This window comes from Canis aureus, chromosome 2, assembly GCF_053574225.1.
Source record: "Canis aureus isolate CA01 chromosome 2, VMU_Caureus_v.1.0, whole genome shotgun sequence".
NCBI classification, from domain to species: Eukaryota; Metazoa; Chordata; class Mammalia; order Carnivora; family Canidae; genus Canis; species Canis aureus.
The window spans coordinates 10,759,956-10,779,054 of record NC_135612.1 but is presented as its reverse complement, the minus strand read 5'-3'; the positions used below and the strand labels follow the sequence as shown (position 1 = coordinate 10,779,054).

Genomic DNA, 19,099 nt, shown 5'->3' with positions numbered 1-19,099 from the left:
TGCATAGGAGGCAGTGTGACTGGAAGGCATTTATACCAGTTGAAAATCCATTCATAATGTTGTCTGATTCATTAGCCATGAAAATTAATGTTATTTATGTTCTACATAGTTGCCTTAGTGCTGGAAGTTAAAGGGTTTGAAGAGAGATGGGACATTTAAAGCGATTATTTTTTTCAACTTGGAAGAAAGATGGCATGTAAAGGAGCATTAAAAATTCATAGATGTACAAAGTGCTTTTGGATTTGCTAATTGTTTTCAAAGATTTACACAGTATCTGGAGAAATATAAAGTTATGAGCTATAATAAATTTTTATGTAATTTAAGAAATTGATTTGGATCAGAAGCACTTATTCACCAGTATGGATATTATTGACTTTATGTAAGAGCAATAAATATTTTGCATTTAAATTAAAATAGCACATTACTTTACTTGTATCTGCATTTACCCACAAGGCTACTGATATATGATTTTATGCCTGCAAATAAAAAGAGGGGGCAGGCAACATCAGGAGCAGTTATTTTTGTTGCTCTATTTTTAAAACTTAAAAGTTATTTCAAAATGTAACATGTCAAATCATCATTAAATTCAAATAAAATAAAAAATAAGTTTAAAAATCAAATAAAATTATTAAAAAAGAAAATTATAATGAAATATAAATTATAGTGAGTGTTCTCTTAAATATTTTATTTATTTTTAAAGATTTTATTTCTCTATTTGAGAGAGAGATAAAGAGAGCACGGAGGGACAGTGAGAGGGAGAAGCAGACTTCCCACTGAGCAGAGCACCTGATTTTGGACCCAATCCAGGACCCTGGAATCAATCATATCCTGAGCTAAAGACAGATGCTTAACCAACTGAGCCACCCAGGTGCTTCTTAAATATTTATAAGAAACCAGAAAATATCTTTTCATTTCATATACCTAATCATCTCTGGTTTGTGTACCTACCACACTGTTTTCATCTGTTTGCTTTAGTGAACCACACCCCTCCTAAAAAGATGCATACACATGCTATCTATTAGAATATATATGTTTTCTTCGTATATTCCAATATACACGGACTGCATAACTTCTTCACATTATAAAAATAATTGTTAAATATTTAATTTTAATTCCAGTATAGTTAACATACAGTGTTGCATAAAAATAATTGTTCCTTTACTGATTGTTTTGTAAAGGATAATAATCACTAAGGAGACTGAACAATATTATGCCTTTCTATTTGTTTACGTTGGAGAAGACTGGTAATTGGAAGGATGACAGAAATGCTCACAGACTGCAGGCGTGCTCTGACAAGGGGGATAAAATTCATCTTTGATAGAGTGATAGGTCCTTTTCATCTCTAGGAAAGTCTATTATGATGCTTTTCATATACTTAACCAAGAGTTGATTGTCCTGTTTAATCCTTTGATATTATAACTCTGTGGAGCTTCACAGGGTGAGACCAATGTTCTAATCAGCTCATTGGAGAGAAGGTTTAATATTCCCTTTTTTAATTTTAAAAGCTTTCAAACATAGTTCTTTTTTTTTTTAAGAGATTTCCTATTCTGTTTTCTTTCTTTACAAGTATTTTGACTCTTGCCCCTTGAAAAAAAGCTGGATTTCTGAACTAAATGAAACACAGGGTCTTACCAATGGATCCATTTTTTATTCTGGATTATGATAATGCAGAGCAATCTTGATAGTTTTTCTGAACTTGTATGTCCTGTATTTTAAATACCCAAGAGTGAAATCTAAAGATCATTTCACCAATTTTCCCCTATCTGGTCCTGTAGATAATTACTTCCTAACTTTCTCTTCCTAATCTAAATTCAAATGGACTAGTCTCATGTTTTTCTAGCATAAAGAAATTGTTAGAAGATTACTATGCATGTGGTGAAGGTTAGCATTTGTGTTTCTAAAGCATGCTTATCAAAATATTCTAGAATAGAATTGACAACCAATTTTCAAGTCACTGCCTACTATGTGCCACCAATTGAGCTAGGCACTGTGGATATAATGTAAATAAAACTGTATATAATTCTTGCTTTAATAAATCTTACAGTCAAACGACAGGGAGTAATTTCAGTCACAAAAATCACAACTGTTAAAAGTATATGGAAAGAGCAGCAAATTTTGGTAAACAGTTCCATCTTAATTATGGATAATTTCATAAAACTTGACTTCAATAGCAGCACAATTTCACATGTTTTGGAATAAACCTAACAAAATATATTCGAGATGCACACATAAACACTAAAATAGTTTCAGAAAAAAAGGTCTTCAATTACTGGAATCATATGCCATGTTCACAGTTTGAATACTGAAAATATTAAAGATGTCCTTTCTTCCCAAATTGATCAATAGGTTTAATATCATCCCACCTAACATCCCTACATATTTTAGCTTTCATCAAACCCAAAGTGGAACTACATAGGAGAGAGAAAAAAAGGTCTTTTCTATAAAGTAGTCAAGTATAATTGGGTAGCCATTTGGAAAAGAAAACCAAAACTTGACAAATCAAAATTCACAGTACAAATGAAATCCTAATCCAAGAAGATATAGAAAAGTGAAAGGCCTAAGAAAAAAGCTTCTAAAAATAGTAAATACATCCTTGACTAAAAAGAGGTTTTTAAATTTTTATTTTTCTTTCTATGCAGGTTTGCCAAATGTAGCTAACAAAACTGCCTGATTCCTAGTTAAATGTAGATCTCACGTAAGCACCGGAGAATCTTGTTCTGTGTAAATGCACATAGGCACTATTTGGTAAATACATATAATAAAATATTTTGTGTGGCTTATCTAGAATTTACATTTAACTTGGTATCTTGTATTTTATCTGACAACTCTGTTTCCTGGTAAACATGTGACAGGAAAAAAACTGCATGTGGGCACCAGAAGAAAAATATAGTAATATTCATAGCAATATTATTTGACACAGTTTTACATTTGTCACAGATTCAGTGTCTATCATTGGTAGAATGATAAAATAATTGTATAGTATATTCATAGAATGAAATACCATAAAATACTTGAACTACAGATAAATAAGAAAAGACTCTAACACAGAATGATACATATTTTATGATTCTATTTATAGAGTTCAAAAACAGGCAACACTAAAATTTGGTATTCTGAGATGCTGGCAATGTTGGATTTCTTCATCTGGTAGGTATGTATACTTTGAACTAATTAACCGAGATCTACATTTTTACCTTTCTGTAAGAGCTATAACTCAACAGAAAATACTAAAATTCACAGCTACACTCAAGTGGGCATAATTGATTTTTTTTTTTTTTTTTTGGGCATAATTGATTTTAAGGCTAAAAACATTACTAGGAATAAAAAAGGTCACAATACATAATAAAACTTCAGTCAACCTGTAAGCTGTGAAAATTCTGATCTTGTGTTTAGGTAGTAATTAGTTTTAAAATATTGAAAGTAAAATTAACATTTTAAAAAATAATTGATAATACTACAAAACAATTTAAGGTTTTAACATATCTTTCTGTAAAAGAAGTTATAATATAGATTTGGTAGCACAAAATTAAAAGTTTGATCTAATGAATGTAAAAAGAATAAACTAAAAAAATTGAAGAATATACTATATTAGAGAATTCATTAAACTTACCACTTAAAAGACCATAAGGGCAGGTTTCACATGTGACTTTAAGACTTTTTTTCTGCCTATGGAGATTTTAATTAAAAAATTAACAACCCGCCATATATTTAGAAATTGAAAACACACTTCTGAATAAAAAAATTGACAATGAAAGATCCTGTTTATCACTGAAAGAATGTATATACCCAAGTACTTTGATTAAATTTAAGTGGTATGTAGAAGGATTTTTTTTTTTGTAGCATAAAAACCAATATGAAAAGAAGAAGGAGGGTGATTCATTGATGTGTATTTTTAAAAATACAAACATGAGAGTAATTCCTTAGTTATAAATTATGTTCTAGTCCTACAGTTGAATATAGTTGCAATGGACCAAAATAGAAATAAACCCCATGACTTTCAATATAGTGGTATTAAAAATTGTAAGTCACAGAATACATACAAAATAACTTAAATAATATAATATACAACAGATGTAAGCTTCTTGCTTAGGATTATCTATGTAAGGTACAAATAATATTATTTTTAAAAAGAAAAAAAAAAGAATGAAAAATACACAATTTTCATGATAGTTATCTCTGGCTTAGAGGAACAAGGAAATTATGATGGTGGAAGGCACACAGGTAAAAGATGCTTTAAATGTCTCATTTCTGTTTTTTTTTGAAAAAAGGTTATACAAATATGACATGAATGCACCACTCTAGGAAAATGATTCAAGCAATGCATTAAAATATACATTAAAAAATTATAAGTCTCTTAACTTCCCTCTTATAATTAAACTTCATTTATCTTCTCTGTTACTATGCTTTTTAAATAACCATTAACAGTTGGGGTACATTTTGATATTCATTAAGAATTAATTTAAACTATTATCTTTGTGCATATAAGCATATGGTTGTTTTATTAAATAAATTATATGGAATTGTATATACTATCCTAAAAGCTTTATCTCGTAGAGATCTTTCAATATCAGCACATGGAAGCCTGGTTCTCATTTTTTTTTAAATAGTTGCATGACATTCCAATATACAGGTGAGACAAATATTTTGAAATAATTCCTTCTTGAAAGGTAGTTTTCTCACCCAGTTTTAATTTTTACAAATAATAAATCAAATGATATTTTTTTCTATGCATATTTCTATGTATATGTAAGTATTTTTTAGAGTTTATTCCCAGAATTTAGATGACAGCTTATCGCATAATCATATAGTAACATGTCAGAGTCTTTCTCAAGGGCACCTGCTTCTCCCTTTATCAATGAGCTCGGAATCTGGTGGTGCAGACCTGGAAACTAAGTGTGGGATCGCAGCTTTCTATTGTAGAGCTAATGTCCACCCCCTTCTCCCCACTTTTTGTGATCCGTTATGGATACGATGTCTCTTAGCCATTACCACAGACCATGAGTCAAGGTCACATACCTTATGGTATTAGCATGCATTGTGGAAACTAGACACACACTTCCTTTGTTTTATTAGTACAAACACTTGTCTTCTACTCTTCTGGAAGTCTGTCATTCCCACAAACTCTTAAGACCTCCATCGCAGGTTCATGACAGCATCTCTACTGCCAACCTTCATCTATAGCAGAGGGACACAACTGAGCTAAAAAGTAATGGTGGCCCCTCCACTAGACTATTCCTTATGCTTTAGTGAAAGGAATATTCTCCAGAACTTATTTAAGACTCTTTTCATCATGTGGCTTCTCTAGTTTCATAGAATAAATCCATCCTAAAATTTCCTAATCTGTTAGCTATTCTTTAAGATTCTTCCAAAGCTTTTTTAGCAAACTACTAAGTTGGAAAACTTTATTAGTCTGTTTTGTCACCCTTATAATTGAAGCTTGATCCCAAGTTTTACTAATGTTTGCCCCATGACTGTAATAAAAGATGCTCACTATAAACGTGGCCATGGCTTTCACAGTGTGCTTTAAATGATATTTGTTGACCCAAGCCTTTCACTCTCTCTTCATGAATTCTATGGCAGCTAACCAAAAGCCAGCAACTCCACATTTCTTATCACTACAATTGAGCTTAGACTATTTTAATGCTAGACTTACTGCGTTTCCCCAATGCCACTTTTTCCAGTTCACCTTGCCCAATCTATCACACATGAGAGTTTTACAAATGCTAATGCTGTTGTGTTCTGGAATTTCCTACTGAATATCTGTTTTCTAGGGCAGAGAGGCCATCATGCACTTCACTGAAAACGGAGCATAAGGCTAGACTTGGATAAATGTAGGTTATTGTGAGGTGATACCAAGAAGCACAAGTGAAAGAGTAGAAAGTAGAAGAATCAGGGAAGATGGAAAATCAATATAAGAGTACATTATTAATGCCACAGGGAAGACTTACCTGTGCCCTCCCTGTAAGAAGTAAAGAAATCCTCCAGTGATGTCGACCTGAAAGAAAAGAAACCAGTGCATTTAACCAGTGACTCCCTCATGCCCCCTTGGTTTGAAAGGCGCTCTTTGAGACATTAACGATCTCACATTTTGTATCATATATGAATGTCATCAAATCAGGTTGTCGTGGCACCAGAAAGATCCTGAGGCAGAATGGAAAACTGAGTGGTACACATTTGAGATGGAATACAGCCAGTGCAGAATGAGTCTTTCCACAGCTGACTACCAAAATCATATACAGACAGAGGAGATAGGATGTGAGAACCAAAGAGGTCTGCCACAGGCATTGTCAATGACATCTCTTAGCGAGGGCTTCTGGAAACCAAAAGGTATTTAGATCATATTTATGATGTAATGTCAATCACAACTTATTAGAAATAAATTTATATTCATTACTTAAAGATAAATGTAGAAGATGCTAGAGTAATTTTTAATTTTGACCCTATACAGCAGGTATAATTCTATTGGTACAATTGTATTTCTATTGTATATTTAGGAATAATAGAATCCTTTTAAAGATGACATTGTTTAGTCTGTGATGCAGGAACTTTGTATTTTTTTCATATGTATGATGATGAAACTTCAAGTTGACAATGTTTTATATTTATGTATAAAAAGAACTTGAAGTAAAAGTACTTGGCCCTGGGTTAAAGAATGAGTAACTGTCATATCCAGGTAAATAATTTTATACTCCTAACTCGTGAGGGAAATCAATAATATTACTTTGAAACCGCTACAAATATTCAATTTTATCAAAAAATGACATCATTCTCAAGGTATCAATTGGATCTTACTATACTACAGAAATATTTAAAAATTATAGTATGTTTAGGTTTTATAGCTTAATCAAGTCATGGTGCACTGCAGAAATTTCCTAACTTGAAAATTGCTTAAAAGCAAAAAAAAAAAAAAAAAAATTATAACAATTTTGTTTGCATGTTTGTTTCTTTTATTCATTTTATCATTTATTTATTTATTTATTTAGTTTGTTTCTTTTAATGAGGCATCCATTAGAGACATATTTTACATTAGGTACAGTAAGGAGAAAATATTAGGAATGCATTAAATAGAGATGCTTTCCAATACTTTTCTCTCTTTCAATTAAGATCTTTTCCTATTTATTAAAAAAAAAAATTTACTTCTACTTTGATGAGCAGAGTAAGAAACGGAATTTTGCTATATTCCTTTTCCATTTTAAATAAAAATTTCTGTGCCTTGCATGCAACAGCTATTATTCTGAAAACATATTTCTGGCAAGCTCTATTTCTGAATTTAGAGGAACTTCTTTTGCCATATTTTGAACTTAAAATATATGATTTAATACTGTTAATTAAACTATGGTATTATGATATATGATTTAATACTGTTAATTAAACTATGGTATTATGCTTCATACCACTTACAATTTTTAACTTATTCAAAGAGTTCTTTTAGACTTAGTCACAGATTCTTACCATATATAAATCTTAGCTGTATGTAATAGGGAAAGTATAAGTGAAATAAATTGGTTAAGGTGTTCCTAAACATCTCTACACTTAAAAATATTTATGTGTGATTTAAAACTACTTAAAACTTTCACCTTCTATTTTTATTTCAATTAATTGTTTCTGAGACATCATAAGTCAATTTGATTGTACGTTCATATCTTTTTAAAGTTAAAAATGATTTTAGCTATTCCATCACTGAATTGTGTTCCCAGTAAATACTTCCTTTATCTTTCAGTGAAACTCATCCTGGTGTTTTAAATGTGATTTCTTTCATCACTTGTTTTTGCATTTTCCCTACTGTAGCTTCATAAAGAGATGATGGATTTGTCCTCTAATTCTAATCTTTGTTTTGTTTTGTCTATATGGTTTTCTTTTTTTCAACAATAACAAAAAGGATTATTTTAACATTTCAAAAAGGAGTTTTGGGTTTTTTTCTTTTGTTCCCTGTGTCATCATATATCCCTTTAATCAATCTGTCATGACTTCTCAACATATCTTTCTCTTAAAAATTTTTAAGGCTACAAATCAGATACATTCTAAAATTATTATTGCAACGGTAATTTTTAAAATATAATTATTTTCAATGTTTTAAAGTCATGCTCAGATTTCCGATTGTTGCATATAACTTTCCAGATCTGGATCTGGTATTTTTCCACTATTTATTAGTCCTTCTTCAACAAAAAGCAATTTAGTAAGGACCAGCATTCACCATTGACTCCAAGGGATGCTATTTTCTGTTGAATTATTGGAAAAAGAAAACACAGATCAAGGATCTAGTGTGTCACTAATGGCCATCTAACTCACTGAAATTAAAGTTGCTAAGGCTGATCCTAGCTTCTGGAATTTTTCTGCTTGGTGGTTGGGTTCACTGCACATTTTATAAGTGTAAAACAGTTGTTTATACACAAAATATACATAAAAATTGACTCCTGTCCTAATAGGCTTTGATCCTAAAGCACTCAGTGTCTTTCAGAACTACCTGGCTTACTTATGTAATACATCTGTATCCAAAAGAGTAATCATTTCCCTAACTTGTTCCTCTGTAGCAGTACTCATATTATATACTAGGAGTAGAATGGGAATGGAAAGGGACAATGTTTGAAGTGGTGACGAGCAGGATTTCTGTAGTATAACACTTGTATAAAATTGGCCTGTAAAAATCCATAAATTATAGAATATGTGGCAGACAAAACCTTTTTTACTACATTTTAAAAGTCACAAACATTGTTTGAAGTGAGTAAAATTTGCAATGCAGATAAGTTATTGTTATTTCAATTCCATCGCCTTGAATTTGAGATGAAACTGATGTCAATGTGATAGTTTTAAGCATCATTGTACGTGCCTATTTATAAATTGAGAACTAGTGAAGCAAGAACTACTAGTCTGCTACTAAACAGAAAAATTCTGCTTATTAGGATTTAAAATCAACTTTGGATCTTAAATTCTGGATTTGCATTCAAACATACTGGAAACTAATATCTAGTTTGCAAAAGTACCAATAAATCTGTTCTAGTCTTAAATTCCTTAGTTGTTTTAAACCTGAGATTCCTTTTTGCAAACTCTTTAATTATAATTTCAGTTATTAAGTAATCCACCTTTGTCCAGTGACAGTAGAACAAAGAATGCCTTAAACAATTAGCCATTTCTTTAGTAAGTTTTATGGGTAAAGCCACAGCCTGACCATTATGCAGTAATAGTTTTATTTAAGCTTTTTTAACAACCAGGATTTTATCCATAATTATACATATCAGCTTAAAAAGGAATGTAATATTTTTCTAATAAGATTATCCATTCCATCTAACAAATGGAAATTACTCAATAAGTCATTTGATATATATTAGTTATCAGTATTAAAATAATTATGAATCATGGCAAAGCCTACTCAATGTTGTAATTTCAATTCTTCTTCATTGTCATTCTTAAAAATCCATTTGAAAAATAATAGCTCTTGAAAATCATATCAGGGATAAAATTTGCTAAACAAATGACTCTCCTTGGAAATGAACAAACAGCTCAAGAGCTTAGCAATCAATCACTGCAATGATACGATATAAATATAATTTTCTATAATTTTCTATTCCATTAGCATTCTGATTATTTGCTATATTTTCCTTTGTCATTTAATATGTAGGTTTGTTCAGATTGTCATGAACAGTAATTTTATACTTTTACTATTTCCCTATAATATTTTGTTTTATCTACAATTTCAATGACCCTCTTGTGTTTATATATAAATGCTTTTTCTAGAAGATCTTACCAACCACCAGCCACCAATTACTGAATAAAGAAATGTAATGAGAGATTCACTACAATGGATTTGTTTCTTCTGGGATTACTGGCTAAAACTCTATCAAGATTTCTTAGCAGACCTCTAGGTCTTTTATATCTGGAAAGAAATGAAATCTCATGCTATTGTTTTACCTTAAGTTTATTTACTAAAAGGTTTATAAGTGACATTCATTAATTTTTCAGATAGTTTATATTCAAAAATTGATTTGATATTCGGAAAAACTACATGTCAACAAGCTAGAAAATCTAAGAGAAATGGATAGATTCCTAGAAACATAACCTACCAAAACTGAATCAGGAAGAAATAGAAAATTTGAACAGAGTGATTACCAACAAGGAGATTGAATCAGTAATCAAAACACTCCCAACAAGCAGAAGTCCAGAAGTAGATGGCTTCACAGGGATATTCTACCAAACATTTAAAGAAGAGTTAATACCTGTTCTTCTCAAATTATTCTCCAAAAGAAGAAGAGAAACTTCCAAATTCATCCTCTTGAGGCCACTATCACCCTGATACCAAAACCAGACAAAAACACACAAAAAAGGAGAATAATATGCTAGTATCTCTGATGAACACAGATGCAGAAACACTATTAAAACAAATCCGATAATACATTAAAAAAAATCACTCACCACTATCAAATGGGATTTATTCCTGGGATGCAAGGGTGGTTCAATGTTTGCAAATCAATCAACATCATATATCACATCAATAAAATAAAGGATAAAAAAAGTATGATCATTTTAACAAATGCAGTAAAGGCATTTGATAAAGTACATCCATTCATGATAAAAGCCCTCAAAAAAGAAAGTTTAGAGGAAATATACCTCAACATAATAAAGTCTATATATGACAAATCCACAGTGAACACCATACTCAGTGGGGAAAATTGAGAGCTTACCCAAGGCCAGAAACAAGACAGGGATGCCCACTCTCAACATTTTTATTCAACATTGTACTGGGAGTCCTAGCCACAGCAATCAAACAACAAAAAGAACTAAAAAGTATTTAAATCAATAAGGAAGAAGTAAAACTTTCACTATTGGTAGATAACATGATACTCCATATAGAAAACCCTAAAGACTCCACCAAAAAACCACTAGAACTGATAAATAAATTCAGTAAAGTAACACGATACAAAAATCAATGTGCAGAAATCTGTTGCATTTCTTTTTTTTTTTTTAAGAATTTTTTGTGGGGACACCTGGCTGGCTCAGTCTGAGGAACATACAACTCTTAATCTCCAGGCTGTGAATTCAAGCCCCACAATAGGTATAGAGATTAGTTAAAAAAAAATGACTGAGCCATCTAGGCTCCCACAATCTGTTGCATTTTCTATATGTGAACAATGAAAAAGCAGAAAAAGAAATTAAGAAATTAATCCCATTTACGATTGCACCAAAAATAAGAGACCTAGGAATAAATATAACCAAACAGGAAAAAGACTTGTACTCTGAAAACCATAGGACGTTAACAAAAGAAACTGAAATATGGCACAAAGAAATGGAATGATATTCCATGCTCATGGACTAGAAGACAAATATTGTTGAAATGTCTATACTACCCAAAGCAATTTACACATTTAATGTAATCCCTATCAAAGTATAAACAATATTTTTCACAGAACTAGAACAAAGAATCCTAAAATTTATATGGACGCACAAAAGGCCCCAAATAGCCAAAGCAATTTTGAAAAAGTAAAGTGAAGCTAGAGGTATCATAATTCTGAACTTCAAATTATATTATAAAGCTGCAGGAGTCAAAACAGTATGGTATCAGAACAAAAATAAACACATAGATCAATGGAACAGAAGAGAAAACCCATAAATAAACCCACACCTAAAAGGTCAATTAATTTTCCACAAAGCAGGAAAGAATATTCAATGGGAAAAAGACAACCTCTTCATTAAATGGTGTTGGGAAAACTAGTCAGCTATATGAAAAAAAATGAAACTGGACCACTTTCTCACACCACACACACAAATAAATTCAAAATGGATTAAAGACCTCCATGTGAGACCTGAAATCAAAAAAATTCCTAGAGGAAAACAGAGGAGTAATCTCTCTGACATAGGCCATACCAACATTTTTCTACATATGTCTCCTGAAGCAAGGGAAATAACAGCATTTTTTTGAACAGAGTGATTACCAACAAGGAGATTGAATCAGTAATCAAAAAACTCCCAAAAAGTATTGGGAGTATATCAAAATAAAAACCTTGCACACAGCAAAGGAAACAATCAACAAAACTAAAAGGCAGCCCATTGAATGGGAGAAGATATTTGCAAATGACATATCCAATAAAAGGTTAGTCTTATCCAAAATCTATAAAGAACTTTTAAAACTCAACACCCAGAAAACAACTAATCTAATTAAAAAATAGGCAGAAGAACAGACATTTCTGTGAAGATAACAACCAGGTGTTCAACAGATCCATGAAAAGAAGCTCAATATCCCTCATCATCAGGGAAAGGCAAATCATAACTAAAGTGAGCAATCACCCCACCCTTGACAGAAGAGCTAAAATCAAAAACACAAGGAAAACTAAGTGCTGCAGGGATGTGGAGAAAAAGGAGCCTTTACGTATGTGGAGGGGAATGCAAGCTGGTACAGCCACTGTGGAAAACAGTAGGGGGGTTCCTCAAAAATTTAAAACTAGAACCACCCTACAATCCATTAATTGCACTACTAGATATTCACCCAAAAATACAAAAACACTAAATCAAAGGGACTCGTGCACTCCTATGTTTACAGCAGATGTACAAAAGCCAAATTAAGGAAGCAACCCAAGTGTTCATCAATAGATGAATGGATAAAGAGGATGAGGTGTGTATATATGTTTATATGCATATATAATTGGTGAAATAGGTTACGGGGATTAAGGAGCACTTGTGATGAGCCCCAGGTGATCCATGGGGGTAATGAACCACCATATATTACATTCAAAACTAATATAACAACAAACAAAAAAAAAAAAAAAAACTAATATAACCCTGTATGCTGACTATGCTGGAAGTAATATAAAATTTAAAAATTGATTTGTGTCATGCTGAGAGTTATTTTAGAATACTGTTTGTTTAGATTTCTTAATGTCTTATTTTGAGCACCTAGAAGTGTTTGGATTACTTGAGATTTTTAAGTTTTTTAGCGGTAATATACCTGTAATCATTAACAAAAGGTTCTCTAGAGAGAAAAGGAACTGATGTGTCCCATTGAGTAATTTCTCTGATGTAAACTGTCTTGTCAAGGCCAATTTTAAGCTACCTACGTGAGGTCACTAAATGAGGAATTAGGAAGCAATAAACACCTCACTTTCATGAGCTTATAAAAACTGAAAATGCTAGCCAGCACACCACTGACCATGACAAAGTCTTTTATTTAAGTTTATAATTAGGTAAGTATAGTAACATCTCCTGAATGTGTTTAAAATGTATATAGTTAAATGACTGAGGGCCAAAATTTACTTTGTAGTATCTTTGAAAATGGTGGCTAAACTATCTGCTCTTTCTTTCATCCCATACTTCATGTACAACAATGCTGTAACCTTTTCCCCAAAACATTCCTAAGTACCTAAATGTGGACATACACCTGAAAAATAAACCACAAAACACCAAATAATTTGTAGTAGGTTTATGCAGGAATGGCATTTAATTGGCCTTTTAAGTGTTCCAATTTAATTATTATATTGCTAAAATGCATAATAAATAAAATTGTTAAATGTATTTTTTAAAGATTTTTTAAAAGATTTTATTCATTCATTCATTCATTCATTCATTCATGAGAGAAAGAGAGAAAAAGAGACAGAGAGGCAGAGACATAGGCAGAGGAAGAAGCAGGCTCCCCACAAAGAGCCCAATGTGGGATTTGATCCTAGACCTCGGGATCACGCTCTGAGCCTGAAGGCAGACGCTCAACCGCTGAGCCACCCAGATGTCCCTAAAATTATCTTCTGATTTGAAATACTTCATCTACTAGGAATTTACATAAAGCCTCAAATGTGTATTACACTGCAATATTGGAAACCAGGAGGAATAGTTGGAAAATGGAGGAGGCATGCTGTGGAAAGGGGAGGCAAACATTTTTAATGACTTTATTAGGCATTAAGGGAAAAAACAAAACCAAAATGTGTTTCCTCCCAATATAATGGCATTTGCCCAAAAACCAGAGATAACACACTTTGGAAAATATTTTATAGCTGACATCCTCACTCCTTTTCTGTAAGAATTGGCATCATGCAAATAGAGTAAACGTGCTGAAGACCCACGGACATATTCTAGTGATTTATCTTGCTGCTCAAGATCCACCATTTTATCAAAAGTTAAAAGTCAACTGAAAACTTAAGAGCCAAGCAGGAAATAGACTCAACCCTAGAGATGGTTACCAGAGGGGAGGTGGGTGGAGGGAATTAGGTGATACAGGTGGTGGGGATTAAGGAGGGCATTTGTGATGAAAAAGTGATGAGTCACTAAACTCTACACTCAAAACTAGTATTGCACTGTATGTTAACTAACTGGAATTTTTTTTAAGATTTTATTTATTTATTCATCAGAGATACAGAGACAGAGAGAGAGGCAGAGACACAGGCAGAGGGAGAAGCAGGCTCCATGCAGGGTGCCTGATGTGGGATTCAATCCAGGCCCTCCAGGATCACAACCAGGGCAGGAAAAACATCAAAACAATTCAACAATGCCAAAACAACTTTAAAAAATAAGCATCTCTCAAACATCCACACCCATTCTTTAATGTTTGAGTCGGTCTTTCTTCATATGGTGTGATGCTTTTGAGATACACCCATGTAGATGTACCTCTCACCAGTCTGTTCCTTTTTATTGACATATGAGTGTGTTTTCATATTTTATTTATTTTATTACAGTTGATGAGCACTTGTTTTTCTTGTTTTTTTTTTGGGGGGGGGGTAGCTATGATGAAAACAGCCCTCAGATGTATTTGCATACAGATCGTCATGTGGACATTTATTCTCATTTCCCTTGGGTAAATATCTAGGTGGGATTACCGAGTTGTAAAGTATATTTTTGAATTCCTAAGTAACTGCTAAACTATTTTCCATATGACTGTGTGTTTGACCAGCTTTCTGCTTAGCTTCTCAGTCACTTCAAAGCCTCAGTTTCTTCTCCTCTTCTCAGGTCTTTGTAATTTTAGCTATTCTCATCGGTCTGGTATCCTTTACAGTTTAAATTTGCATTTCCCCAATTAATAATTGTGAACATCTTGTCATGGGCTCGTGTGCTACAGATATATATACCTTGGTGAAGTATTTGTTCATTCTTAGATAAAAAATATTGTTTTTTTATTATGTTGTCACCTTATTGTTGTACTGCAAGAAAATTTTACATTCTTGAATGTCTGAATTCAAGCCTTTTATCAGGTGTTTTGCAAATATTTTCTTTCAGTGTGTGCCTTGTATTTCATTTCATTGTCATCCAGAGAGCTTTTAAATATTAATAAACTTCAGTGCATAAATTTTCCCTTTAATGTTTATGCTTTTGCAACCTAAGAAATTTGCTTAAACCAAGGACACAAACTATCCTTATGTTTTCTTCATATATATATATTACACACACACATATATATATTTTAGTTTTATTTATTACATTAAAATCTGTGATCCATTTTGAGTTAATTTCTTGTATATACTTAGAGTAACAGTGAAAGTTTTACTTACTGAATTCTCAAATGTTCTAGTACTTATTGAAAAAAAAAATTTCTCTTGCAATGTTTCATTTACCTATTTCTTGAAAATTAACTGGCCACACACATGAGGGTTTAATTTTAGGCTTTGTATTTTGGTTTACTGATGTATGCCTATCCATACAATGGAAAATGTTCATGATTATTATAGCTTTATGCTAAAATTTGAAGCCAGGTAGTACAAAATTCTCCCACCATGTTTTTCATTAGGTAAATATAAATTAAAATTATGGCTTCATTCCTCCACACATCTACTCAAATATCTTGAGTTTTTTTAATCATTAATTTGACATACTGGTGAGAATATGTACTAAAGGGATTTCTTGGGGATCCCTGGGTGGCTCAGCGGTTTAGCACCACCTTCGGCCCAGGGCGTGATCCCGGAGACCAGGGATGGAGTCCCATGTCAGGCTCCCTGCGTGGGGCCTGCTTCTCCCTCTGCCTGTGTCTCTGTCTCTCTCTGTCTCTGTGTCTCTCATGAATAAATAAAATCTTAAAAAAAAAATAAAGGGATTTCGTATAATGTGTTGGTAGCCTTTTAAATTTGTCCAATATTTTGGAAAATTCTATGGAAAATAAAACTCCTAGGAATAAACATGCTTATCTTCTATGGCTAAGTAATTCTACTCCTATGTAATAGGAACAACCTTCAACTTGATATAAAAGAAAATTCCAAGAACTATAGATCATAAATGGCAATATATGTTCTTGCTAATATAGTTACAATGGGTGCTATAGATCAATGCAAGTAAGTGAATTAGATCTAGACACAACTTAAATAAATTGCATAAACATAATATTGAGTGAAAAAAGCAAGGTTCACAGGATAATACTTAAAGTAAGAACATTTGTCTGTGGTTTTAGAAGTCAGTGTAGAACCTACTTTGGACAGGATGTGAAAATAGTGACTAGAAAAGATAGGGAATTTTTGAGTGTCGTACTTGTAGGTTTGGATGATGGTTACATGAATGTATTCACTTTGTAAAAATTCATTTATAATTATACATTGTAGTCTTTTCTGTATACATGTCAATTGCTTCAACAAGGTTTATTATAAAGAATATTTCTCATATTTCATTTAAAAAAACATTAATATAGAACTCTCATAATATATTCAGTGAAGTACCTAAGGAGCAGAGAAACTTTCTAAGATCAGCCTTTTGCATTCCAAAAGATTTAATAAATTCAGAAATCATATTATTCCATATGAAATAAAGAATATTCATAAACTTTTTCTTAAGGTCCATGGTTAAAAGCAAGGCTGTCATTCCACATTTATCACTAATCCACAGTGTTCTAGACTTATGGTATAACAACCTAGAATCTGTTTGATATGTTTTTGGTTTTGTTTTTTCCTCTGAGACCTAACAGAAACCAAAGAGAAAAATATATCCATCCATTACTCATGTTGAATTGCTCCCAAATGACGGCCTCCCTCCAGTCAAGAAGCTGCACATGCGCTATTCACTAGAAACTCAATTATCAAGGTCTACTCTGCTGTAGGTTATATGAATTTGATTCCAGAAATAGCAAGGACTTGTTTAAATATATCTTCTCCAGAACAGATTTTAAACTGACTGAAGGGGCTTGTCAATGCCCTGGTATTGTTAACATATTTTATGCATGAATGTGTACTGTTTATGGAGAGCGAGATTTATCATTTTCATCTTATTTTAAAGCATCCCATGGCTCAGAAGATTTTAGGGAGCATAGTTAAGAGCCCAAAAATCGACAAGCATATGGTCAATTAATCTTAGACAAAGCAGGAAAGAATATCCAATGAGAAAAACAATGTCTCTTTAACAAACAGTGCTGAGAAAACTGGACAGCAACGTGTAAAAGAATGAAACTGGACCATTTTTTTACACCATACACTAAAATAAATTCAAAATGATTAAAGACCTAAATGATTAAAGACATAAAAATCTTAGAGAACACAAGCAGTAACCCCTTTGACATCCACCACAGCAACCTCTTTCTAGATATCTTTCCTGAGGCAAGAGAAACAAAAACAAAAATAAAATACTTGGACTAAAGCAAAACACTCCCGCACAGTGAAGGAAACAACCAACAAAACTGAAAGGCAACCTACTGAATGGGAGAAGGTATTTCCAAATGACATATCCAATAAAGGGTTAGTATCCAAAATCTATCAAGAACCTATAAAACACCCAAAAAATGAATAACCAAAAATGGGCAGAAGAGCTGAAGAGATACTTTTCCAAAGAAGACATATCCGATGGCCAACAGGCAGGTGAAAAGATGCTCAGTATTACTCATCAAGGAAGTACATATCAAATCCACAATGAAATATCACCCCACACCTGTCAGAATGGCTAAAATCAACAACACAAGAAACAATAGGTGTTGGTAATGATATGGAGAGAGAGAAACCCTCTTGCACTCTTGGTGGGAATGCACACTGGGGCAGCCACTTTGAAAAACAATATGGAGGTTCCCCAAACTTTAAAAATAGAACCTTATGATCCAGCAATTGTGCCATTAGGTATTGACCCAAATAACACAAAAATACTAATTCAAAGGGATATGTGCACCCTCCATGTTTATAACAGCATTGTCTATAATAACAAAATTATAGAGCCACCCCAACTGTCTATGGACTGATGAATGGATACAGAAGAGTGATATATGTGTATGTGTGTGTATACACACACACACACACACACACACACACACAAAAGAGAGTATTAGCCATAAAAAAAGAATGAAATCTTTTCTTTTGCAATGATAATGGATGGATCTATACAGTATTATGCTAAGTCAGGGAAAGACAAATACCATATGATTTCACTCATAGGTAGAATTTAAGAAACAAATGAGCAAAAGGAAAAAAGAGAGAGAGACAGACCAATAAACAGATTTAACTACAGAAAACAAACTGATGGTTGCCAGAGGGGAGGGGAGTGAAGGTGGTGGGTTAAACAAGTGATGGGGATTAAGGAACACGCTTGTCCATGATGAGCGCTGGGTGATGTACGGAAGTATTGAATCACTCCATTGTACACCTGAAACTAATATTATACTGTATGTTAACTGGAATTTAAAAACTTAAAAAAAAAGCCCAACAATATATCTATGTTCCTATTACCTGTAATATATGAATTATGTATTCTACAACAATACATTAATGGAATTTTACTATTTAAGATCAGAAGTAATGAATTCTTAGTTGCTGTTTTTTTTTTTTTAATGTTGGTATTAAAGCAAATAGCATTTGATACTTGAACTAGAAACTCACTTTTTATTTTACCAGAGCATTTATATCTCTATATTCTGTTGTGGTAGTAAGATAAGGGTTTTTACTGGGACTTCCAATTTGAAGCTAGATAACTTTGTTCATGGAGCTGCCTCTGGCAACTCTAAGCTGGTAGCGCAGAAGACTTAGGTAGAGCTACTGGGCATCTATACATGTCCTTTGACCCATCACATTTTATCTCTGATGGTATTGGTTTTGCACACTGAAACACAACTACTGCCTTGGTTTTGTATGTCATCAGGTTTACAACATTTTTATTGACACACCAGGCTAAGTAGCCCTGGGCTGCATAGTCCGGTTCTAAGACTACCTTCTTATCCAATCAGCAAGATCACCCA

General features: G+C 32.6%; 1 long non-coding RNA gene across 1 annotated transcript in view; it reads left to right on the top strand.

Annotated features, from left to right (window-relative positions):
• Positions 1-713: 713 nt before the first annotated feature.
• Positions 714-19,099, top strand: part of LOC144292708 (uncharacterized) — a 28,843-nt gene continuing 10,457 nt past the window's right edge. Inside the window, exons 1-3 of the long non-coding RNA XR_013360052.1 lie at positions 714-868; positions 3,080-3,151; positions 6,119-6,327. This is a non-coding gene — a long non-coding RNA (uncharacterized LOC144292708). The remainder of the gene's footprint in view (positions 869-3,079; positions 3,152-6,118; positions 6,328-19,099) is intronic.